This window comes from Acomys russatus, chromosome 3, assembly GCF_903995435.1.
Source record: "Acomys russatus chromosome 3, mAcoRus1.1, whole genome shotgun sequence".
In the NCBI taxonomy this organism is placed as follows: Eukaryota; Metazoa; Chordata; class Mammalia; order Rodentia; family Muridae; genus Acomys; species Acomys russatus.
Genome location: NC_067139.1, coordinates 16,011,010 through 16,036,865, shown reverse-complemented (window position 1 = coordinate 16,036,865; position 25,856 = coordinate 16,011,010). Strand labels below are relative to the sequence as shown.

The window sequence follows — 25,856 nt, the reverse complement described above, 5'->3', positions numbered from 1 at the left end:
ACTCGGGAGGAAAATTTTCCTGTATAGAGACTGAACACTAGACACGAAGAAGGGGGCAAGTCTGCTTTCTGATCTAACCCCATTTATTGAAAAATTTCACAGAGTTGATATAGGTACAGAGGCATGGATATTTGCGTAAGCAAGGGTTGCTATGGATACCTAACTCTGGAATGCTCCAGCAGGTAGGTATCTACCTTTATAGCTGCTAATTGCAGGAGAGAAATTCCAGGAAAGTCTTGAAGGATCTGGTTAGTCAGGAAAACCCCCCGGAACTGCTGCTCACAGGCAGCTGGCCTTTAATCTGATCTTATCAGTAGTTCCACCAGAAAAGGAGTAGCTCGGGGGTCTGGAATGACCAGCCCCCACAATAAACTACAACTGGTGTCTAACTGCTGACCTACGACAAGGTCAGCTAGTTTCTGGTGAATGGCAGACTTCTGGAGAAATAGGAACCTAGGTTCTGACAAGATGGCTGAACATTGGCCATGTAGCCCATCCCCAACAGTTCTGCCAACCCATGTGTCTGTCCAGAGACAGCTCAGATACGTATATAAGTTAGTCAGAAGGTCTAAGGAGTTCCTGCAGAGAAACCAGTGCTCAGCCATGAGCAGCCGAGAGAGCAGGCCCATTCTCAGTGCAGGAAAAAGTCTCTGCTCCCAGTTCTAGCTTGGCCTCCATACTCCCTGACTGCTGCTTAGACATATTTAGGCTGGCCCGCTTACCAGCCTCAGCTTGGCAAGGCAGGGCATGAAAATCATAACTTGTTCCCTGTTCCAGACATGCACCAACCATCCAGGCCCTTTATCTGCCGCTCCCTCTGATAAACCCGCAGCTTTCATAACCCTGCCTGCTGATTTATGCCGGGGTCATTAAGCACTCAGGCACTTCTGTTTCTTGGCATTGGAACACATATTTCCAGGTGGAATTTTCCTTCTGGTTGTTAGTATTTGACAGCAGAAAAATGTGAGGTTCTTTCTTGTGTGGCATTAGGAATGGAAGACGTCAGTAAAAGTTGCATTAACAAATGAGTAACAGTAGCTGGCACTGAAGGCACCTGTTCTTTAGGCACTGTATGGAGCTGCTTGGAAGCTGGCTCATGACTTGTATCAGTGTTCTTCAACACAGACGCCACTGCTCCCCTCTTGATGTACGGGAAAATTTGGTCATGATGTCCTGGGTGGACCCCATATGGATCTAGGGGTCTGTCATAACAGGGTCTGTGGTGTGGGTCTCATGCTAAGCTTTCTTCATCCTCAAGGGGTTCCAAGGTCTAAAACAACCAAACGTGGCATAAGCACGCAGCCAAGTAAGTGACTCTTACATCATTAAATGTTTAAATTCTCAACATGGTGGTGAGATCAATCTGTTTCAAGGTCCCCATTTTCCTAAGTGTGTGAGTCTCACTCCCACATGTAAGGGAGATACATCTAGGTTAAATTAGCAGCCACCGAGCAGGACATCAACTTCCCATGCCGTTCAGGCTCTGTCAGAAGGATTAGCTCTTTAGGTCTTGTTTCTATTGCCAGCCTGTGGCAGTGACTTTCACAGTGTGTTCTGCAAGAGATGGGAATCTAGATAGTTCCCCGTCCACTGTGCACTTCGGTGCCAGAGTGACAGCCAGTCAGCAGCAGGCAGGCAATCCCAATGCGCCTGTCTCAATGGCCTTGCAGTGAGAAACAGCATGTTGGTTTCACATAAGAAATCCACTACAGTCCAGCCATCCTATTGCCCCACATGCACTTAGAGGAAATAGAATCGGGGTATCGAGAAGAGGCCAACTGCCTTGGTTTCTTTGTATTGTTGACCATGGCCACAAGCAACCTAAGAGGAAAAGGCTTATTTTATCTTATAACTTACAGTACTTCATGAAGGAAGTTGGGACAAAAACTCAGGTCAGGAACCTGGAAGCAGGAACTTAAGTCAGAGACTATGGAGAAATGCTGCTTACTGGCTTGCTCCCCATGACTTACTCAGTCTGTTTTCTTATACCATCCAAGACCACCTGTTCAGGGGTAGTACCATCCCTGTGGTCTGGGCCCTCCCACACCAACACTAATCAAGAGAATGCCCCCGAATTGCCCACAGGCCAATCTGATAGAAGCATTTTCTCAACTGAGGTTCTGTTTTCCCAGATAACTATAGCTTATGTCAAGATGACAAAAGTTAAACAAACACCAGTCCTCTTGTGTTCCCTTGGCACTGCTCACAGTTGCCAGTATGCGTAATCATCACTGGGTGATCTGAGAGAATGAAGTTCCTACAGACTGGAACGTTGTTCAGTAATAAAAATATGAATTGCTACTGCTTGTCACAACATGAATGAAGTGTGGGGCAGTACGTTAGTTATGTAAGTTGGACACAAAAGGGCTAGCTCACAGTGTCCCTTGTTGTTGATGTTGAGAGCAGAATGGTGGTTAGTCTGGGCCTAGAGAAGTGGGAGACCAAGTGAGTGTGGGCCCCGTGTGATTTGAAAGGAAAAAGGTTCTGTGGTTCTGTGATGCACAGAGCGAATGCCATGAGCAATATTTCTTTGTGTATCTCAAAACAGAAGTCTGAATGTCCAATGTTAAGGTGACAGGCATGTCCTCTGAAGGACATGGTGATTTTAGAGAAAGCACCTCTGGGACATTCTTCAAGATGCTGGGTGATTTTTTTTTTTTTTTTTTTGTATCACAGAGTTGCCATTTAGCTATATGTATATAAAATATTTCTCGACAATGAAGAAAAATAAATCTTTATTTAAGAAACATCTGTATTTGCTGACAATAGCCACTTTGAGTTTGGGAGGGAATATTAGATTTTCTTATCTACCCCCTCTGCCCTAGCCCAGGTGAGTGATGCCTCTGAGATGCTCAGGTGGGATGGAGCTGTGTTTCTCAGCTTCCTTGAAGCATCTTCAGGGTGGAGGACAGTGAAGTTCCAAAACAGAGATAATAAAAGGTGTTCCATCTGCTCCTGCTTTTTGAAAATTATTTTCTGATTTTATTTTTTTTTAAATTAGAATCCTAAGTAAATGCTTTCGTTCTGGCATCTTCACATGTACTTTGCTGTGGTCAATCCTCTGCTTCCTCTTCTCTCCCCATCGGCCCTCCTGCTGGTCCTTTCCTCCCACTGATATCCATTCTTCTGCTTTTATGTCATGTGTATTCTGTCACTTAAGTACTGCAAAGCTTTTCACCCATAACTAAGCTTTACAGCTTCCCGACATGGAAGACGCTCCTGATGCGGACAGTGAAAGCGATGAGAAATGCCACTTTTTATGCTGCTGCTGAAACTTTCACCATTGGAAGATCTGTCTAGCTCAGTGGGTCTCCCCTCCCCATTCCTCCCTCCCCTTCTCTCCCCTTCTCTCTCTCTCCCTCTATAAACCTCCCTCCCTTTCCTAGGAATGGAACCCAGGGGTTTGTACATCCCACCCAGGGGAGTCCATGCTTTGCAGGTGACTAATGTCACAAAAACAATAGCAGAGAGTGAAAAGCTCTGACACATTCTCAGAAACCACCTTGCAGCTTCTCTTGAGGAAACTGCTGGTACAGGTGTAATGTGCTGTCAACAAGTCCCATGATCACCTAGGAAATCCCATATTTATCTGTGTATAAGGTCAGAAGTTTGAACTTAAGCTTGACTGGAAGCAAATTCACAAAAGACTGGGTGGGACGCTTACGTGGGAATTCCATTATTTTCCATTAATCCAGGCACGAAATAGTCTTGCAAGTGTGTAAACCAAGTGTTGTTAATTTCTCCTTTGTAAACTTACATATTATTTCATGTATACACACACACACACACACACACACACACACACACACACACACACACAGACACACACACCAAATACCCTTGGGGTTATTAATAATTTGTAATAGTGTAAAGACACCCAGGAGGTTTGAGAATTGCCTAGGGGAACTGAGGAGTCCAAGAAGGTTCCCAGGTTCCTTTCTATACCCAGTACCTGGAGGAGGCCTAGTTGGACTCCACAGGACAGTGTCACTGTGCCACCCAAGTGAGGTGTTGAAAATCTTTTAGGCCCTCCTATCACAATGTTTATTTCCTCCTGGCCTCACATCCTACTTCCCTCAGCAAAGAATATTGACTTATACCATCAGCTTAATGTTCCATGTCCCATGGTGGACTATGCAGAGGTCTTCATTGTGAAATGGCTAAGAGACCCAGCTGTGGGAACATCCTCCCTCCCACATCAGGGCCATCACACTGGTCTTTTGAGATCTGCCATAGTGAACCATTTATACTGCAGACATGGGCAGAAACTCTGAATCAGGCACTGGGTGCTTGTTGAAAGCCAATCATTAAGCATTTCCCCATATACTACTGCTTAGCTCCCCACATATTATAGAGGAATGAAAACCACATGCTTCAAACCATGTCTGGCTATAGACTGACTAGGTGTTCAGTAAAACTTTTTGTTGTTTTTATTGTTTTTGTTGTTTTTATCATGATTTTGCATATACATGGGTGGTTTTGCTGTATGACAAAGTGTGGGGAGCATTGCTTTTGTAGAAGATGACCTGTTAGATTCTGTCTCAAACACACACGTCACAGAAGGCATCATCAGCTGCTCTCTTTTTGGCTGTGGATCCTGGAAGGCAGGAATCATGTGTCTACAGCATTGGCACATCTAAGCCTAACTTTTCCTATGGACAGAGGGTCATGGCCTCACCCAGACAAGGTCAATCTTGGCCTGTAGACACTCTGGTATCACAGATCATGTCAGATGTAGAATAGCTCTGCTTCTTTTTTATATACACATGGTCAAATGACTCTTTATCAGCTGAGGGGCAGGTTTGATCAACCAGAGCCATTTTGGGGCACAGCCGAGTGGGCAAGGATTGTTGAAAGACTTTGCAGTGAAAGAGGAAACGTCTCCAAGAAGAGATTGTATCCTTGTATGTGAATCAGAAAGGAAGTAAAGCCACTGGCTGCATCGTTCATGTACCTTCTGTGCTTCCTTGATCAAGATTTTAAAAAATTATAAAATTCCAAAGAACACTGTCAAAACATTTAAGCTGTTTTTCCTCTGAGTTGCTACAATTATACGATCATAGGAAGGATTCTTCAAGTTGGTCCTCAGCTATGAGCCAAGACACTTTTCCCAATGGTGACACAATTGTGTCAGCAATGTCTCACCTTTGAATTCTAAATACCTCAGAGTTTTAGCTTTAGGGGTTGGAGCTTGACATCAGCTTAGACTGGTTTCTTCTCCTTTTGCTTCTTGACTTTAAAGAATTGTTTTGTTTTATTTAAACCCTTAAATAGCTGAATTTTGTGTCAGGTATGGCACTAATGGGACTCCCTTCTGGTTTTCGCTGGCACTGGACTTTATTGTGGATGGCTCAGGAACCTGGTGATACTCCTGGTGTAGAGTTCCAGGACGTGGTGCCCCAGGAAGGGCTCATGTTCATCTGGGTTGCACTTTGCCAAGTCCACACAGCCTCTGAGACAAGAGCAGTGGCCCTTTCTGGCACCAGCACCAACATCCTCTGTGGCATCTGTTGACAAGCCTTGGAAGGCTGAGACTTTACTAAAGATTGGTTTAAGTAGATTTGATCAAAATCTATGCACTCAGCTAAATCAATGGTCATCCAGGGAGGAGGAAGAAGAGAGGAAGGGATGAGGAAAGGGGAAAAGAGGACCAAAAGAAGAAGAAGGATAGAGGGAAGAGGAAGATGGAATGAAAATCAGAAGAGTAGAGGAGGATGAAGAGGATGAGGGGAGAAGGATAGGCACATTAGGGCACTTTCCAGTCAGCTTTGCAAAGGAATGAGGGAATGGGATCTTAATTTGGTCTGTGTGGGCAGGGGGACTAATTGTGGCACATACTTGGTGAGTCAATATGAGGTGAAATTCTCTAATTAAATGTATTAATCAGGAATTTGGAGAGGATGTCGCTGCATGCTGCACTACAGGCATGCAAAGACACTACTGTCAAAGTTAAACAACATGTGTTTAAATTACTTCAGCAAAAAATAGTAGGCTTACTTGACCTGTTTGGATCACCCAAGTTTATTGGTTTTTTTTATATAAAGGCAGCATATGGACTTTTAATCTGTTTCATATTTCTAAAAGTTAAAAGTGATCTTTAAAATAAAACCCAAGTGGGATTTCTTCCAGGCCAATATGAAAACCATAATGATGAGTTATCAATCAAATTTAATCTTTCCTTTTCCTTCTTTTTTTGACATTGGGCCAGGCAAGAAATACAATCGCACCTGCTTTCAAACAATTAAATGTTTGTTTTTTTTTTTTTTTTTTTTTTTTCCTGCAAAAGAGAATTAGAGAATTCCTCTACTGCTGTAGGACTTTCTGATGTCAAAATTCTCTTCAGCCATGCATGAACTCAATGCATTTTTAGCAATTTACTTGGGACTTTTTTTTTTTTTTTTTTTTTTTTTTTTTTGTAAGCTCAAAGGCCCGCTCAATTTGGATGATTTCCCCTTGGTTCCAGCCCTTTTAGAACCAGAACACCAACTGTGTGAGCCAATACAGGAGTTAATGGCACTGACAGCGGAACTAAACATGTGAAGGGTGTTTAAAGTCTGCACAGTCTATAAAGAAGATACACAAGCCCGTGTTCACTGTGAAACGTGCTTTGAACAACCACCCTACCACACCACAGAATGAAAGACCCTGAGTCATGGAAACAAACGTCAGCTTTTAACACATCCTAAGCAAACAAGGCTTTCAAAATCGAGTTTTACAGATTATTTTGAGGATTGGGATGTAGACCCTATCAAGTGTGTGCGATGTCCTAAGTTTCATCACCAGCCCCATGAAACGGATTTATTTTGCATGTCTCCATTGACATTGTAAGACTCAGCTCATTTAGTCTTGCAGTACCACAACAGGAAGTTCCTTCTTGACCTTACCCAGGCTAACAGGAAATGCTGCCCTGGTTTTGCCTGACTGAACCCTTCCCTGAGAGAGTATTTGAGTCCCCGTCTTGCCCCAGTGAAGCACCAGCATGCATTTCTTCTGTTCAAATGCGTTCAGTGAGCATCCTCCTCTCAAGTGCATGTGTCACCCTGGGCTTCCATGGAGCCAAAGATCTTGTCTTTGGAGTCCTTCACTTGCTCTGCCACCTCGTGACAGTCACATTCACGCAGGCTCGCCACTCGCTTGTCTTCTCTCACTTGTTTGATTTTTCCTCCTTTGCTGATAGCTGCAACTCCAGGCTTGCTTCTCTGACCCCACCATCTTACTCTTGTGGGGGAGATTCTTGGGTCTTGTGTGTGCACTCTCGTGAATGGAGAGATAAACACAGCACGTGGGGGAACTGATGGCAATGTGGGCACAAGTGCCCGAGAAAACATATCCAAATGCTGAGCATCCCTGGTCTCCGGGCTTTCAGCTCTTGGGCAAGAATGTGCGAAAGGCTGAGGCTTTCAAGCTGGTGCTGAAAGAAAATGGAATTGCGCTCATCAGTCACTTTCTTCTCACTATTAGTGACTTCCAAACATGTGCTGTCTTCTTGTCTTCTAGACTGGTTTTCCTTAGTGATGTCTAGGAACGAGAGACTTTAGATGCCAGTGGTGATAACCTTAACTAAGCAGGGCACAGGAAATGCAGTTGAACTTTCCTCTATTAGGACCCCTTAGAATGCTATAGCAGGGCATTCTGGGATGCTAAGGGCATGATTTTTACGTCCCAGAGAACGCAGCTTCAGATGAAGCCTGACAGCCCTATCTGTAGCCTGACCCGTGGGTCCTGTGAGAGAAAGCAGTGCTTTGAATCCTCTGCAAAGCATTACCACGCCATACCCCTTGGTCTGGCTTCCTGTTCCACCAAGATCCAGGAGGAAGAGAGGGCACACGGTGCTATGCTCATCAGCTGCCACGCAGCCTTCTAGTCTAGCATTGCCATCAAGGAGCAAACAATTCACGCCTGGATCTCATCTTGTATCCAGCCACATCCAGCTGAAGCTGCCCACATAACTTGTTTCTAATAATTATCTCCTTTTGGGCATCACCATGATCTCACTTTTGCTCGCATGTTCAAAAGAGACTCTTCTTTCAAAAAGTTATCTGATAAATTTTCAAAGGTCAGAGGATGAAAAATATCTTGACATTTGATGAATATTTGCACGTGCATTCAATTTACTTGGGGGAGATAAATATGGCTATTACCAAGGTAGGTGCAGTAATCACCCTAATTAGGCCACAGAGGTAAAAGGGGTGCTTTGGGAGCTAGCATCGGCTGAGTGATGAACACTTGCTGTAGGGTCTCCATCAGCTTTCCTCTACTGATGATGGCTGTGTCTGCTTTCCTTTGATTATGCTATATTGGAAAATATACACAGACAGTGACTCCTTTATTAAACATGTGGAGGGAGAGAGGACCAATAGCTATCTTCTAGGACCCCATAGTCTAAGGCAGGAGTTAGGAAACCATTTTGCTGAAAGGCAAAACCCAAATGTCTCCAGGCTTGCTCTAGTCTTTCATCTCTGCCTTTGCCAAGTGATCACAGACAATACACAAACACAAGGCCACGCCTGTGTCCCAAGGAAAGTTTATTTACAAAGACAGACAGACTAACTAACAAGCAACTTACCGGTATCATTTAAAAATACAAGGCTGCACGTTCAGACTAAGGGCACCAGCCATTACACATGCTCTGTCTCGGTACTAAGTATAAACTTTCCTTGCTCTTGTTTCCATACTGGAGGGTGCACAGTGAGGGTGGCGGATGATGTGACAGTTCCTCAGATCAGCAGTCTGCAAACCTCATTGGCCCTTTGTGTGAAATGGTCTTTATGCCCGCCCATTAGTTTTATGGGCAGCATCTAGTGGCCATTCCTACGACCCTTTCAACCCACAAAAATTTAAATGTTTACTCTTTACCCCTTGGCAGGAAATATCTCCTTATAACTTGGACATCAGCGACTTGCCTCAGTCTTAATGTGCAGCTAAAATCAACTAAGGGAGAGGTTTAAACGGTACACACACACACACACACACACACACACACACACACACACACACACACACACACACACACACACACACACACACACACACCAGCACGATGGATGTGCTAAGCACATTGTTCTGATCACTCTACAGTATCTACCTGTGTGGGAACACCACCCTGTAGATAGCTATAATTATGTGTCACGTTGAAAAAAAAATGTAAAAATTCAACAAGGGAGTCAGCTGAATGGAGAGATACTCAAATGTTCACCTCCCGAGTTTCTTATTTGCAGTCAAGCCCCGTAGGCATGCGAACACTAGTAATTATGTCTTCCACACCAGTTGGTACCACCTTTCTCGGCTGTGCTGTCCTGGTTTTTGCCTCCTGTCAGTGGGGTGAGTTGTGCCAGGTGTGCCCCGGCCAACATCAGAACTGGCCAGGAGAAAGTGAAGAGCGGGTGAGGGTGCAGGGGGTGGGCAAAGAGGCTACACACTCATAGATTGTATGCATGCTTTAATGAAAACTAGCTTTACAAGTTGAATATACTTATTGTTCAGCTTGTGGGTGTTTTCAATGTGAGCTCCAGTTGTTTTTTTGCCTGGGGAGGTGTGGCCCACTCCCTCTCATTAGCAGCCACACCCGGGCACAGAGTCCCACTGGTCGTATCTTCTGTTCCTTTCTCCTGGTGTTTCAGGCATTCCTGTGAGTTGAGTGTATTTTCTAATGGCTTCTGTGTTGGAAGATCAATCTCCAATGAGTCAGTCAGGGCTGAGGGTGGGATGGGAGCATGGTCCTTTAAGAGATGGAGCTTAAAATGAATTCCTTATGTCATTGAGGGAAATGTGTCTTCCAGGAAAGAAGGTAGCTCTCATGGGATCTCTAAAAAGTCATTAAATCAAGACGAGACGCTGACCTATGATCATGACCTAGCTTCCCATCTCTTCCTGTAAATCCCTCCCCTCACACATACTTCTGTCACCATGCTACCTTAGTCACCATGAGATCCTCACACAAGTGGGACTGTGCACTTGAACCTTCAGAGCTGTGACGTAAACAAACCTCTTTCAAAAGCTAGTCTGCTTCATGTGTTTTGGCATAGTGATGGAAAACTGAATCATATGGCTGATTCATTATTATATTAAATTTTCCGTCCTAGGGTCAGCTTCATGGACTCAGCAGAGACAACAAACACAGGGTAAGCATCTAAGAGGGGCTGGTAATGGTTGTGCCTTCAAATGAAGGAACAATTTTGTCCTAAAAAGAGCAAGCTGTGATAAAATAGCAAAACTGGCCTCTGAGCTTCCTGGCTTCCTGTCTCGAAACATGAATGAGGCCCTCTGCACTGCTGAACAGAAGCTAACACCATGCTTTTGGACTTCTAGACCTGTTAACTAAATAAACTTTTTAAAAAGTTAGTTGTTTAGCCTCAGGTGTTTTGTTAGAGCAACAGAAATGCAAGCTATCATAAGGCCACCTACCAAACTGGCCCCACTTGAGCCTGGGACTTTACATAAAATATGAAGTGAAGGACAGCTAAGAACAGTGGCAAAGGCCTACTTGTTTTTATTTTCACTTTTAAAGAAAACATTTTTGTGACTTTTACAACCCTGTGTAATTTATTTATATACCAGAACAAATACATATATGTCACTTATGAATAAATGAACAATCTCTTAGACATGTCATGTTATAACTTTTGTAAAGTATTTTTCTTGTATCCCTTGATATTCTAACATGGCTCTGGCTTTCTTAGTTTATTAATGTGATAAACTACATTAGTTGAGTTTAAAAATTAAGCCAACTATGCATTCCTTCATGATGAGATCTATGTACTCATTATGGTCTATAGCTATGTGGGCTTAATTTAACAGATTTTTGCAAGCATATTATATTAATATCTATAAAAATCAGGGCCCCTTTAAAAATAACATTTTCCTCTTATTTGAGTATCTGTAATGCAAACCTCATAGAGTGAGTTGGAATGTATTCTCTTCTTTTCAATATCTATCTTGGGAATTAATTGCATACAGTTGGTGATATTTTATCCTTCAATGACCCGGAGAATGTCCCAGCAAAACCACCTAGGCCTGAAGGTATCTCTGTGGGAAGGTTTAAATTGAAGATTAGATTTCTTTATATAGGACCATTCCAAGTATCTATTTCTTCTTTTCCTTCTTCTTCTCCTCCTCCCCCTCCTCTTCCTTCTCCTCTTCCTCATCCTCCTTCTTCAACTTTTTTGTTTGTTTTTTGTTGTTGTTTTGGTTTGGTTTGTTTTTTGTTTTTTTCGAGACAGGGTTTCTCTGTGTAGCCTTGTATGTCCTGGATTCCCTTTGTAGATCAGCCTGGCCTTGAACTCACAGAGATATGCCTACCTCTGCCTTCATGAATGCTGAGATTACAGGCATGTGCCACCATGCTTGGCCATCTATTTCTTCTTAAGTAAACTCTGGTAGATTTTAGTCTTTGAAGGAGTCACTTCACTTGAGTTGTCAGCTTTATAGATGGAAGTTTACATGCTACTTATTTTAATGTCTGTAAAATATGTGAGCTGTTTCCATAATAGCTTGAAATTGGCACATTTCTTTCTTTTCTCTGATCAGTCTGCACAGAGCTCATTAATTTTCTTGATGTTCTCAAACAAGTTCTTGGTTTCTTCTGTGTTTTCTCACTCTTCTGTTTTCTATGGTGTCAGCTTTTATGTTGATGTTTATTATATCCTTCTTTCTGCTTAGTTTCTCTTTATTTTCTAGTGTCTCTTTATTATAAAAAGTGCACCCTAGGAATGGTGGCACACACCTTTAATCCCAGCAATCAGCATGCAAGGACAAGTGGTCTTCTATGAGTTCTGGGTCAGCTGGTCTGCATAATGAGTTCCAGGCCAGCCATGGCTACATAGTGAGACCCTGTCTCAAATAAATGAGAAAAACAGGGGCCCATATTTGTGATGACAGATACCAAGGTGACTGAGTGGGAGGACCTAAAGGTCAAGGCCTCCCTGGGGTACAAAGTGAGTTTGAGGCCAACATGAACTACTCAGGGAGTCCTGTCCTACAACAGGAAGTAGGAAGAAGCCTAGGGATGCAATTCAGTGATGGAGCACTTGCAAAGAGTGTGTGAGGCTCTAGGCTCAATCCCTAGTATAACAAAAAGGTGTATCTTTAGGGTAATAAACATGATAATTTAATGTTCCTATATAATATGTCATGACTATTACAACCCAGATTACTGATATCTATAACCTTGTATGGACTTCACATGTATGCTGAAATCTCTTAAGGCTCAAGAAATGTCAAGAATACAGCAAGGTATTGTTAGTTGCAGTCAGAACATTCTATAAAGGACTCATCCTATATAACTCAATCTTTGTCCTTTTGACTAGCATCTCCCCATCCACTCTGGAAACCACCACTCTTGTCTTTTCTTCCATAAATTTCAAATTTGAAATTGTATATATAAATGAAATGCTTTGGTCTCTGGCTTTCTGTATCTGCCTTATTTCACTTAGTAGAGTATTCAGATTCATCCATATTCTTACAGATATCAGGATTTCCCTTTTAATCTATCATCTATCTATCTATCTATCTATCTATCTCTCATTATATCTACCTACTTTCATAATTTCTTCATTCATTCACCCACCAATGGACACTTGTATGGTTTTGGTATCTTCACCATTATGAATAGTGCTGCAATGGTTATAGAAACATAAGTGTCCTTAAGCAAAAGGCAGTATCTGCAAAGAAATGAAAAAAGGGAACCCCTGCATACTGTTGATGAAAATGTAAAATGAAGCGGCCACCTGGAAAGTGGTACAAAGATTCCTCTGACAAATTAGACACAGAACAGCCACAAGATCCAGCAGCTTTGCCTCTGTGTAACTGTGTGCTGAAGAACCCTGGTCTCTGAGGGCTCCACTCGGCCACTGTGCTGGTTTCTGTTATCTCAGCCCTTGGGACTGCTTTTTCTCAGAGCCCATATCTGCCCGTGTGGGCTATATATATATATATATTGAAGCCACAGCCTGCATGTCACACTTAACTGTCACATGGAATGATCATTTCACCTCTGTGCTCTTCCCAACCCCAAAATCAATACGATGAACTCAAAGAGAGAAAATGAAATCAGCCACCTGCCTGCAGAGTGAAAGCAGTGGTTGTTTATTTTCAGGGGTTTTTGTTTCATGAACTTTCAAATGAAGGTGAAGAGCTCTCTCTTTCTTAAATCACACTTTCTTTGGAGGGCCTATTGCTTTGTTTTCTCACACACAAGCTAGAGTCATTTGGTACTCCTATTATATTGGTCTACAGGCAAGCCTGTGGGGCAATTTTCTTGGCTAATGACTGCTGAAACGGGCCTGACTGACTGTGGGTGGTGCCACTCCTAGGCAGGTTATCCCTAGTCCTATAAGGAAGTAGACTGAGGAAGCCAAAGGGAAAGGCATGTTCCCTTTCAATTCCTGCCTCCAGGTTCTTGCCCTGCCTGAATGCCTGCCTTGGCAGCGTCCCTCAGCGAGGAACTGTGTAAGCCAAATGAGCCCTTTTCCTCCCAGGTTGATTTTGATTAGCGTTTTCACAGAAGCAGAAAGAAAGACAAATACAGGAGCAATAGTTGTAGATATTCTGAAGTTTGTCTGCTGGTCCTTCTTTCAGTTATGAGCCCTGGCTGTGAGACTGTAGTCAACAGGCTCTTTTAACTTTTGCAATTCTGATAGTGAGAGTATTTCTTGGATTTGAATTTCTTCCTATTTCACAGAGTCAGGGTCTTGCTTTGCATTGAGTAGGATTCTGAGAGAAAGCCAAGGTGACAGCTATGATCCTAAGAGGCTACGGTAGTGCATGCTTAGCTTCTGCCTGGTTGTGCCAGGACAGATCCCTTCCCGGCATGGGATAAGCAGGCAGAGATGCCATCCAGGAGGAGCAGGGCCACCTGAGAAGGGTTTAGATGTCTGGGGATAGTTGTCAGCTGTGTATCTAACAAAACACTAGATACAGGCTCCTTATGAGAATGAGCTCTATTTAGCTCTCAGCTTTAGAGGCTGTACATAGGCTATAGCTCAAGAAAAGAGGCCACAATGAATAGTACGTGGTGGCACAGGGGCTTGAGATGGTCTTGCAAGAAGAAATGTCAGGCCTCACAATTTTCTCAGAGGGGACATCCCCTATGATCGAAGTACCTCCCAGCAGGTGTCACCACCCAATAGTGCCACACTAAAGGCTAAGTCTAGTAGTGGCTTCTGAGGAACACTCAGACTCCACTCAAATCACGGATCGTGTGGCACAGAGTCCCTAGGTAAAAGGCTCCCCAGGGCAGCACAGCTAGGAGACTTGTGTCTGCAAGGTTATACTTACTTAGTGGCTTACACACTGTCAGAATGAGGTCGTGTGGGGGCATGCAAGCAGGCCGACTCTGACTGGCCAAAAATGTGCTTGCTTTGGGCTAATTTAAAAACTGGATATGTAAAAAATTGAATTTGGCACTATCAAATGTTGAGCTAATGAGTGAAGAGATAGAGCCTCCAGGCCAATTCAGAGTCCATCTTTGGTATGTTGATAGATAACTATGTGATCCTGTCATGGGAGTGAAGTTATCCACTGTACAGAAACCTTAAGCTTAGGAAAATTCATAACGATTCAGTGCTTATTATCTTGAATATCAAAAAGGAATTTAGTTTTATCAGTGTCACAAATACTTCATTCCTACTAGGAACCGTGTAGTTTACAATAGGCTTGTGTTTGGGTTAAAAAAAAAAAAACAAAAAAAAAAAAACTGAGAAACTGGAAATAAGATCTCTCCCCAATCTTCATGATCTCTCTACCTGAACTAAACTATCAAGTGTAGGCTTTTCTCAACAGAAGTGACATAAGTGCTGTGCATTGGTGTCCTATCTTCTAAGATAAATTCTTTCAACAAAATTTCAGGGCACTGCATAGGATGTCGGGGGCAAATAAAATCAGTGAGGCTCCAGGGGTACTGGGCTTGCATTGTCATATTGAATTAGTGGATGCTGAGAGGAAAGATGATGGAAATAGAGGCCAGGGGGACACAGCCAAGGAGTAGATTCAGCTTAAGGACAAAGGCAGGTAGATATTTTTCCCAGTGGAAGATACCTACCTTTGTTTTGGGGCCACCACGATTATAGGTACAAGGTAACATATTTTAGCCTTGTAGAATGTCACAGAACTGCACTGGCCCTTCAGCTGTGCTGTGCCCTCTATGATGTCTCTACTGATTCCAGATATGTTCTATAGAGCTGAGCCATTCCTAGCTCCCTCAAACAACACTGATATGTCCAGTGTCTCTACAGCCCTGGCATCTGTGAAGTCCATGAAGATAAGTATCAGGAAGTCATGTTTCCTTCCATCTTCCTTCGTTGGCATGGTCAATGTCTAGCAGAGCCATGCCGCAGTACATTTGACGAGTAGAGTTGAAGTCTCTCCTTAATTCTGTAGTGCAAAATTCAGGTTTCTAGGGCTGGCATCTCTCACTATGAATTACTTTGCTATCTTACAAATTCTAAACTCTCAAGTTTCTAAATATCTTGAGAATGAATACTATCCGATTAAAGATAATGGAAATTTGGGGTAGGGGATTAAAACAGAAGGTGTTATGCTTGGTTAATGCCACTCTGGAGGAATTTTGCAATTTGCCTAGTTGGACATAATAGAAAGTTATTTAAAACTTTGATTTACGCCTTGTAAAGCATGCCGTGTTGTTTGAGATGGTTATAGCATATCACACTGCATTCATGGATAGAGGCTAGTGTATAACTGCCAGGCTTCGAACCCCTTCATGTTCATGAGATAGAATGCTTTTGAACTGCCCACATGTCCCTGTAGAAACATTTCTCAGGCCCAGTCCACACCCCACCTCGAGGTTCACTTGTGTGCTGTTTTACTCTTCCCCTTGGGTCCTCTAAGTGTGTGCATATGGCTTGAAATACATTAATCACTGTTGAAAGTCTTCAAATATTCGTGGTAATTTCCATAAACTAAATTTCAAAGTGGGTGGGCCTGCTGCCAACAGATGGACCAACCCCAGGGTGGGACTCTGGCATTTCTTCTTGAATGCTTCATGCCATTAAGGAAAAGTGTTTCAAACAAAAAGGGAGAGTCCAATTATGCCAAGTTGTGAAAGGTTGTTTGTTTTTAATGTCCTGTTTTCACAGAAATCTAAGGTTTTGTGCCAAGCCATAAGTGTATCTAATTTTAGTTCAGATCCTTGGTCTGAAGCAGGCATATCTGTCTGTAGGTCTTGTCTTGTCTGTCTGTCTATTCTTTTCCTGACCCTCAAATTTGCTCCTCCAAGGATCTGCCTTTGCGTTTGCTTACTGGCAGTGCTTCTGACCACTCATGGGTTAATTTGAGGCAGCACAGCCAGGCGCCTGTCAGCTCTAATGGATTCATCACTATTAATAAGTTTGGCGCCTAATTTACTACGAGTTGGCACTAGCAGTGACGCTGAGAGATCACATGTCCCAGCTGATGTGCAGATTCTTCCCTGCTGAAGTGGACCCTTCTGCCAAAGTCAATGAGCAAAACTGACAGTGCGGATGACTAACCTCCATCTCCCAGAGCCTTTGGCAGCTCACACCTTTGTGCAAAGCACGGCACGTTGTTTAAATTCTTCCAGATAATGATGATGGTAATAATAGAGATACTTAGTGAGCGCAGAACGGTTGGTTTTCATACTATCTGCAATGGGGCCTGCAAAAGTAAAATCGATGTTGGCAGGGGAACTGGGATCATCCACGAGGAGATAGATTATCAGAGCCTTTACCACACCCTGATGCTTGTGTTACTGGCCAAACAAATGCACATCATTGGCCTTGGTTGAAAGGTTAATTTCTAGCCTGTTGGAAAGGTTAGCCATGAAGGGAGCCCTTCAGCAAGCTCTGAGCCTCTTTGATATGAAAAAGTGTCTCGAAAGCAGCATGAAGCACTCTACCCACATTTGCTCAGTAGCTAGACATGCCAATGTGATGATAGTCAAACAACTTAGGTGATTTTGCAATTTTATAGTCTTCAGATGCCCTGGACATCCAATGTTGATTCACAACTCACTGCAAAGTAAGAAGAGTCATGCTAAGACCAGAGAGGCCATTCCTGGTATTCAAGACCAGGTAGTTACCACAGACAGATAGGGGAAAAGTTAGACAGCACAGCCTGTCAGCCACAGAATTAAGAGCTCCATTTTGGAAGAAGGAAGTTACTGAGTTTCAGGACTTCTCTACTTATTTTATTATGGGATAAACTGAAGGCTAATAAAGGGAAAAAATTGGCTTTTCTTTGATGCCATATTACATTCATAACATCCTAACTTACAACCTCAGCCTGCGGTCTGGGGTACAGCAATATTCTCATGCCAGTGCTTGTTTTAGAGTTCAAAATTACCTTTAAAATTCTTACATGGGGAATGAAAACAACTTAGGAGCACTGATGTCTTAAACGGAAGTGTTCTGAGCATGCCCTGTGAGGACAAAAAGGAGGAGGCTGTGTTTTCTAACCGAAGCTGTGTTTGAAGCAATGCACTTGCGAATAGTCACAACAGCAAACATCTGAAGATGAAAAGTCTATGCCCTTGCTCTCTGAAGTCTTTATATTCAGGACCTTCTTGAAAACGTAAATTAAATGTCTTTGCCAAATTTGAGGAAGTTATGGCCCTCCATTCTCAGATGCCCAGCATTGACCCTCTGCCTCTGTTCCCTCTGAGACAGCGATTCTACACAGCTTGCATCTACTGGCCCAGTTTTATTTTGTCATAGCTTCTTAGCTCATGTGCTTTCCATGTCTCTCTCTCTCTCTCTGGTTTTAAGATTGGTGAACTCCTGTCTGACATTTAAGGCCACCGATAATTTTGTCATCTCCACTATAAGATTATTTTTGATTCTTTTATTTTTCAGATCCAGAATTTTCTTTTGGTATTTTATCAACATCTGTTTCTCTGATGGGCTTGGCTAATTGGGCATTAGCTACAGGCACACTTCCTTTATTTGCCAGGACAGCACTAAAACATCCTTTTAAAAAGACTCTTCTCAAACTGTCAACACCCTGTATAAAATATGAATGTCGGGCATAGAAAATATATATGTTTCTTATATAATACTTACATGTTTTAGAGACATAAATGTAAAAGATAAAGGTTTACTTGGACAGTCTTAAGATCCAGACAGAGTATACCCTGTTGTTGTGTATCAGAGAGCTACCAAGAAGGAGAAACTGTAACCATTTCATGACCTAATTTTAATGTTGTCTATACTTTGATGATATACTTTCTGATTATAAGAAGTTATTTTTTAATTCAGTGAAAATATGCATCTTAAACGGGGCTTGAGTTTTGAAAAGATTTCTTTTTCTCCTTTTGCTAAAGCAAATCATTGTCTGCTAATTACAAATCTTAGTCACTGTGGGCCAGATTCCACTGAGGCGCCTCTTGAGTTTCTCCTGGATATTACAAATGGTTTGATGTAGAAACTCTGAATTGTGGCATGCTCTTCTGAAAAGTGTTGTGGTCTTGTTTAAGCACAGTTACACAGACTGGCCTGAGGGTTCACAGACCAGCCTGAGGCCCCGACCTTTACCTTGCCTGGAGTTCTGGCCCCTCTGTCTGTTTTAGAATTCTCTCCTGTGCTCCAGTGTGCCCCACGTTTTATCCAGTTGTTACCTGGCAGCAATAGGAGCCTTTCCTTCCCTCCTAGAACGTGAAACTCCTTTGTATTTTCATGTGCCATCTAATTTTAGGGATGCTCTTAGCCTTAGGAAATTATTTTTCAGCATCATTGTTTACCGATCATATTTTCTATGGTATGCTTTGATCAAGTTATGAACTTTTGTGATAAGTTTAACTCTTGTACTAGAATCTTATAGTTTATGTTTTATTTTCATTAAAAAATAACTGTATTCTGTAGGCTTAATGTGTGGAGGGATGAAATACAGAAAGAGACAACCTGACCATCCCTTCTAGCACTCTCACTCAGTGATTGTTTTAGCTTAAATGGACAAGATAGAAGGATGGGTGGGAGTTTTTCCACATAAGTTCTTTGGGGATAAAAGTTTCAACTGTGGCTTTAAAGCAACATCTTTTCACAGGTCCTGAAACATCAGAAATAGGAGTGTGGATAGGTTTCTTTCTGTTTTCCTCACAGTATCACTGTGATCCTGGTAAGGGTAAAACTTAGATTTGCTCCTTTCCAAGGTGCAAAGCTGTTGCTGTGTGAAGGTTTTGTCTGTGTCCTAATTCCACTGTCTGTAGACTGTGTCTCCCTGAATACATCTCATGCACCTTGCTTTCCTGGAATTTTCAGAAATTTCTAGAACCTGAAAACCAGGCTAGCTGGGATGATGGAGTTGGGCACACTATTCAGGAAGTTAGGTGGATTTTAAAACACCCAAGTATGGTGGGCAAGGACGGAGAAGATCTGCTGACTGTGGACTGGTCACATCTCCCTGATAGGACTCATCGACCAACCTGTGAAGCACACATGCTGGACAGTTGATAGATATTCCTAGTTTAAAACAATGATTTCAGTGAAAGATCCATGGACAGTTTAATTTGATGAGTGAACTCTGTGGTTAAACTTCTAGGGGCATTTTAATTTTTGGCCCCTTTTTCTCCCTAGGCTTATACTTTTAGTTCTTTAACCTTGAGTGACTATAGGCACAGACAGGTGTTTATGGAGGAAGTGAGTATATTTTAGGGGCCAAGTAGGTCTCCAAGGCCCCAGGTATCAAATGCTGAGTGGTGTGCACAGACACAGACTCCACTCATAAGTCTGAGTTTAATGTTACAGTTGAAAGCCGGCCTTCTTAAGTGAAGAAGTTGGTCTGCTCTAAATTCTGAATGTAAACTAAACTAAAAGTCAGTGTGTAATTATCCTGGCCTGGAGGCTGCAGTGCCATACACCCAGGCTTTGAGGACACTTCCCTAGTTTATTTAGTGCCAAGTGCTGTGTTTTGCATGTCAGAGCTGGGAGTAATCCTGTCTGTGGTCTCCATTCCTCTGGCGCATTCTCTGTGCTTTGTGACTCACATACAGGACCTGTCATGTGAGCCCCAGGAAGGACTGCTGAATCACGCTGATCTGAGAGGCCCACCAAGTGATTAGCTGGAAACATTCACAGAGAAGCAGCTTGGGGAGAGACAAAACATGATGGGGAGGGAGAAGAAGGAAGAGAGTTACACCGCATTGACCCAAGGCTGGATGCCATGCGTAATCCAAGATGACGTGTGATACCCAAGAGCACTTTCAGAGCACATGGGGAAAACAGTTCACCATTTTACAAGGCGGACGCGAGCATCCTGGAGCTTGCTGTCAGATGCAGTTCCTGGAGCCAGTTCCTCCTTGGGACCCAGGGACAGCTGTGCTTTCATCTCTTAAAGAAAAGATGCATGATGCTGGAGGCCATACAACAATGACTGTTGCCATGAGAGCAGACACGTGACCCGTGAAGCCGGAGCACAGTTCCCAGTCCATCCTGCTTGCCTTTCCTGTGATGTGTAGCAAGCCACAGAATGTTCCAAGCCTCAATTTTCCTGAAATCTTAACAATTAACAATCACACAGCATGTTTGTAGTTTCTGATTCACACAGTTGGAAGAGAATCGAGGATTAATTATGCATCCTGATTCTTGTTTGGGTCTAACTGTTTGACACAAACTGGGCAAAATTTGTGCAGAAAGTGGATCATTACTGGATAGCTTTCAAAAATACATGTTGTAAAAAGATACATAAAAGCCAAGCAAGATTAAAGAGCTTTGAAGCTGTAATGAATGAAATATGTCAGGGCCTACTTTGGGTGACCTCGGAGTGAATGGTTGAAAGTTTCAACTGCAATGGGCTTTCAAGTGGAGAAGATGTGACAAAACTCGAAATGACATCCAGGTGCCACAGTGTTCATGCTGACTTTAATTATATTCACAATTGTACCCTGACACTTGTGTATGGCCCTCAGCAGATGAGCTGATGGGATCTAAAATCTATAAGGACCCTGGTCCTTCATATTTCTAATGTTAAGAGCATTATGAGGTAACAGACATTTAGGGGCACTGTCATTGTCCTATGACAGGATCAGTACCACAGTCACCACTACAGCCACTGCTGCCATCATCTGCATCCCAGCAGATCCCTGACATTGTAAAGATTCTTCTCTTACCAGGCTCCCCCTGCTGACCCCAGTGCAGTGAATTCTTCAGTACAGTCTTGGGCTTTGGCAAAGCCAGCATCTTCACACTGCCTTCACTCCTGCAGTGCTGGGCGAGACCCGTGGGTTTATTTGGGAAGTGGCTTAGGTTTTGCCCTTGCTTCCTGTATGACAGTGATTCCTATGTTAGACTCAGATGGCAGATGGCAAGCCCTTAGAATCCAGTCACGTCCTACTGGAGGTGCAGGGTGCTGGGCCTCAGCAGTAAGCACATTACTTGAAGGCTTGCTGAAACATGTTTCCACTGGCCTCACCAGACCTGCAAACTCCACAAGGACCGCACACCTAATCCACAGAGCCAAGGGAGGTAAATCTGTTTGCTTCCTTGTCTGGGTATCAAATTTGCCTCTAAGAGCGATCTAAGAAGAATGTCAGGGTTGTTTGGGGGGGGGGGGAATTGGTCTGCTTAAGTCTGTGCAAAGTAGGAACAATAAATGGGAAAAATCCCTTTCAATAAATTTCAGAGGTATTTACTTCTAAAAACTTTGTAACAGTGAGCATCTTTAAATGGGGAGGTTACAAATTTCCATGGTACCAAATTAGACCCCAAATCAATCCACTTTGAAGGAAGAGAACTCCCAAGGCTACCACTCTTTCTACAGGTCTCTCAGTGTCAGCCAAAGCCTCCCTTAGCCTGACCTGTGGCTTTCCACAGAAAAGAAACCCCAGGATGCTACTCCCTAGACAATTGAAAACGCGTCAGCCAGCAGACAGAGAAAGGAGGATAGGAAATGCAAGCCTTTAGTTCTTGTTACAAGCAATAAGCCCCTTGCTCTATCTAGACAGGGTCATGGGCCAGGAGGTGACTCTAGGGCTCATATCTTTCTTTCTGAGTCATGTATTTCTAAGAGTGTGGAACAGGAGTGGATGATCCTTGAAACACACCATCCTTCCTCATCCAAGACATGGAACACGAGGCACAAAATGTACCCAGCCTTTTAGTTCACTTCCAATAGATCCTGGACAATATAGAAAAGTCTCGAAAGGAGTTGTTTTAGAGACAAAGAAGTTTACTAAGAGTCAAGGTCCAACATGAGGAGTTTACCTAACCACTCATTATGGCTTTCCTAGAAATCCATCCCTGGTGTCCCAGGTAATTATTAATAGTGCCTGAGTGTGCCCGTCTGGATGGCAAATCCCCTGTGATTTCTTATACCACTAGAGTACAAAAGTTTTTGTTTAACTTTTTTTTTTTTGCTTAACTTTTCCCCCACGTTTTTCAGTATTGGTGAAGGTCCAGAGGCCATGGGTTTTCCTTGAACACCACTTACTGTACCCAAGGTCACCAGCTGCATTGGCTTGAATGAGGCTTGCTCGCGGGGTGACACTATCTTGTGCAGGGGTTAGGAGGAAGAGTTGATGAGGAAGAGTTGATGTGGTGGCTTTGCCCTCTCTACATGTGACCACCCCAATGATGACGCTGGTAGGGGCATTCCTAACCCATGAAAGGGGCCAACAGAGACTCTAAAAGAGGTTTTATTCTCTGGGAGATTGCATGGTATTTCACATTGACTCCTGGCCACAATCCAGGGCCTGTAACTCAGTCACAAAGTCAATATCTACTTGCAAAGGCGGTTTACAAGTGTGTGTGTGTGTGTGTGTGTGTGTGTGTGTGTGTGTGTGTGTGTGTGTGTGTGTTTTATGTCCCATGCTTTATGAAAAATTTCAAGAGGCCAGTATTTGATATTAAGCGGCTGGGTTGGGCTTGAAGAGAGCAGGCTAAAATCAAAATGAGCAGCTCCTTCCAACGTTCTACTTGCCAAGCTAAAGCTGTGTATCTGAACATCTCAGAAATTAGAATTAGAGAGGCAACCACTAGGCTCCCGATAGGTCATTTTGAACTGTAGGATAATGAAATTCTCCCTGTGTTAATCCTTACCCCCCAAAAGGATAATCTAAAGTTTAGAGTCTGAAGTAACTTGCTAGTTACTTTCCTGTTGCCCCACTTCCCTGTCCTGGCTATAATGGAGAGCAATACTTAGAAAGGATCAGTTTGGTTTGGTAGGTTTGTTGGTTTCTGCTTTCCTCATTCCATGTCTGTGAAGCCGCTGTCTTCTAGTCAGCTCCTCAACTAAATTGTTGTAATTTTTTTCTCGAAATCTCAGGGACTCCTGCAGCCAAGAGAGATACAGGGGCGCTGGGGAGCAGCAGAGGGTTTGTTTTCTTTTTTTCATAGAAAGATATTTTCGCATATAGGTAGTTCTTTGTAAACTGTTCCAAACTGTGTAGATACAGCTTCTAAGGTATTTTTGCCTCTAAGACAGGAAAAGATGGACACATTGTTCACACTTGAACTTGAGAAGACACTGTTAAATGATGTCTTCACAAAGGCCTCCTTGATACAGTGTAAACCCAGAACCTGTTTTGGTTTTCCTCCTGCTTCAAGATGCCAGATGGCCTCAACCTTGCTTGGAGCAGGACAGCCACATATTTGTCCTTCTCAACACCCCTGGCCTTGTCCCTTTTGATAGCTATTTTCTACCTTTAACAAATTGTGTAAAATACTCTACAGAAAGAACTTCTGAGTTGCAAAAGAATTCAAGGCACTGTTCATATTTTCAGAAAGATCTTGAGCAATATCAGGTTTGATTGTGACCATCCTATGTCCGATACAACTTAAACTAGGAGGAGAGCTTTATTCCCCAGGATGCAGATGGCAAGATGTCACAAGCCTAGCTTTGACATGATGCTCATCTTTACTTGCCTCAGGAGTGTGCAGAGCTCGTATTAGAGGATGAGGTTGATGTGATCCAGCCAGGCACCCAGAGAGCTTAGTAGAGCATGGGAGAGCAAGAGAAGTGCTGGGCATCCCCGTAAGCAGTCAGTTGAGCACTTTCAGGAATGAGACTATTTTTTCTCCATCCAGCTAGTTGTACAGAGTGGATATCAGCATTAGGGCAGAATACGTGGGAAAGACAATACCCCCACTTCCTGCCACACATTCCTTATGTCTAATAGGTGCTCAGACATTCACAGTGATGACCTACAGAATAGTCTTTGGCTAACATATTGGACTAGCAGAGACCTAGACACCCAGAAGCTTTGCTATTTTAGTATTAACAGCTATTTATCCTGAGTTGTGTGTTTCACTCTGTGTTGGTGTGCATGTATGCGTGTGTGTGTGCGTGCGTGCGTGCGTGCATGTGTGTGTGCGTGCTATGCATAAAGTCCCCATCTGTGGGGACAGGAGCGTCTTTGGCTTCTCCTTTTCTGGGGATCTCTTGTTGCCACTAAGAGCAGCCTTTGCTATGGAAGACTACTTGGGTCTGGGGAACTTCTTTCAATTCCAGCTTTCTGGTCCGTGTGTGTGTGTGTGTGTGTGTGTGTGTGTGTGTGTGTGTGTGATATGTTGACTTTTGGTAACTTTCTCTATTGATCTTCAAATTATAATTACTTTTTGAGAGAGAGAGAGAGAGAGAGAGAGAGAGAGAGAGAGAGAGAGAGAGAGAGAGAGAGAGAGTGTCACTGAACCTGGAGCTCTCATTACTGCCACACTGACTGGCTAGTCTGTGTGGATCTGCTCATCTTCCTTCTCCCTACCAACTGATCCCCTTTCCTGCCCCTTCATCCATCTAACCTCCCAGCCCCCCACCTCCCTCCACTCCCCCACCTTCCTCCCCACCCTTCACAAGCACTGAGGCTTACAGGCATGTGCTGTCTTTCTCTTGCCTGACTTTTTACATGAGTTCTAGAGATCTGAGCTGAGCTCCTCTTGACTTTATCTACTGAGCCACCTCCCCAGCCCCAGGATTCTTGTTTTAAAACAACTGATAACCTAACGTACCACTGTCTCCCCTTGAAGCTGATTAAACCCATCCCTTACTTTGCATTTCCCTTGTAAAGATTGCGCGTCTGACTAAGTTTTCTAGTTACTTACTCTTAGGCTTTCCCACAGGAAAGCACCAAGAACAGGTCTAAGGGAGAATATAAACACATCACGTGGGAGAATCTGATTATAAGCAAAGAACTGCCTTTTGGAGCCCATAGTTCCCGTCCATGCAGTAGGGTAACCCAAGCGTCCAAATGACCGACTGTTGTCCCACAGTCTGCCAGGACCTAGGACCCCTGTCGTTTATCTTTTAGTTCCCAGAGTCATGTCCAGCTGTCTGACTCATCCCCTGTGGCCTGCATTTCCATCTAAACATAGGCTTCGGCCTCTTTTGCTCACATTTCCTAACTTTTTTTTTTTTTTTTTTTTGGCTAGCATTATTTATTCATTCATACTATTTGTATTTTTGTAAATAATCACCTGCATCTCGATCTACATAATAGTGACCTGACCTGTCGTCAGAGCAAGTTGAGTGTACTCTTCATCCATGAGAGGACATTGTGAGATTTGCGTGGGATAACGGTTTCCATGTTTGAGGACAGAGTGAGTCCGCATCTGTTTCTGATTCCTGCGGGTCTTGAGGCCAGGCAGGGCCCATCTGTAAAAATGGAGAACCCTGTGAAAACGCCTCAAGCGCTGGCTTTTAAGGTGTCTCTGGGAGGTCTCAGCTGTTGGTGATCCAATCCAAGTCACCGCATCAGACTGGACATCTGTTTGTCCTCAGAAGGACTTAGGCAGGCTCTCCTGACTCCTGTCTCTGAGAAGCCAACTGACCCCACTGCAGCCAGGAAAGCAGGAGGGTCACAGTCAAAGGACAGGGGCTCCTTTGGTAGAGTCCGCCCTGCCCTTCCTCACTGTGGCCTGCCTGGTGGTTTTCTCTGCCCCTCAGAAATGAGCATGCCTTGA

At 43.4% G+C, this 25,856-nt stretch overlaps 1 pseudogene; it reads right to left on the bottom strand.

The window, feature by feature from the left end:
• LOC127186959 (60 kDa heat shock protein, mitochondrial-like) overlaps positions 1-25,856 on the bottom strand; it is a 173,659-nt pseudogene that overhangs the window by 108,475 nt on the left and 39,328 nt on the right.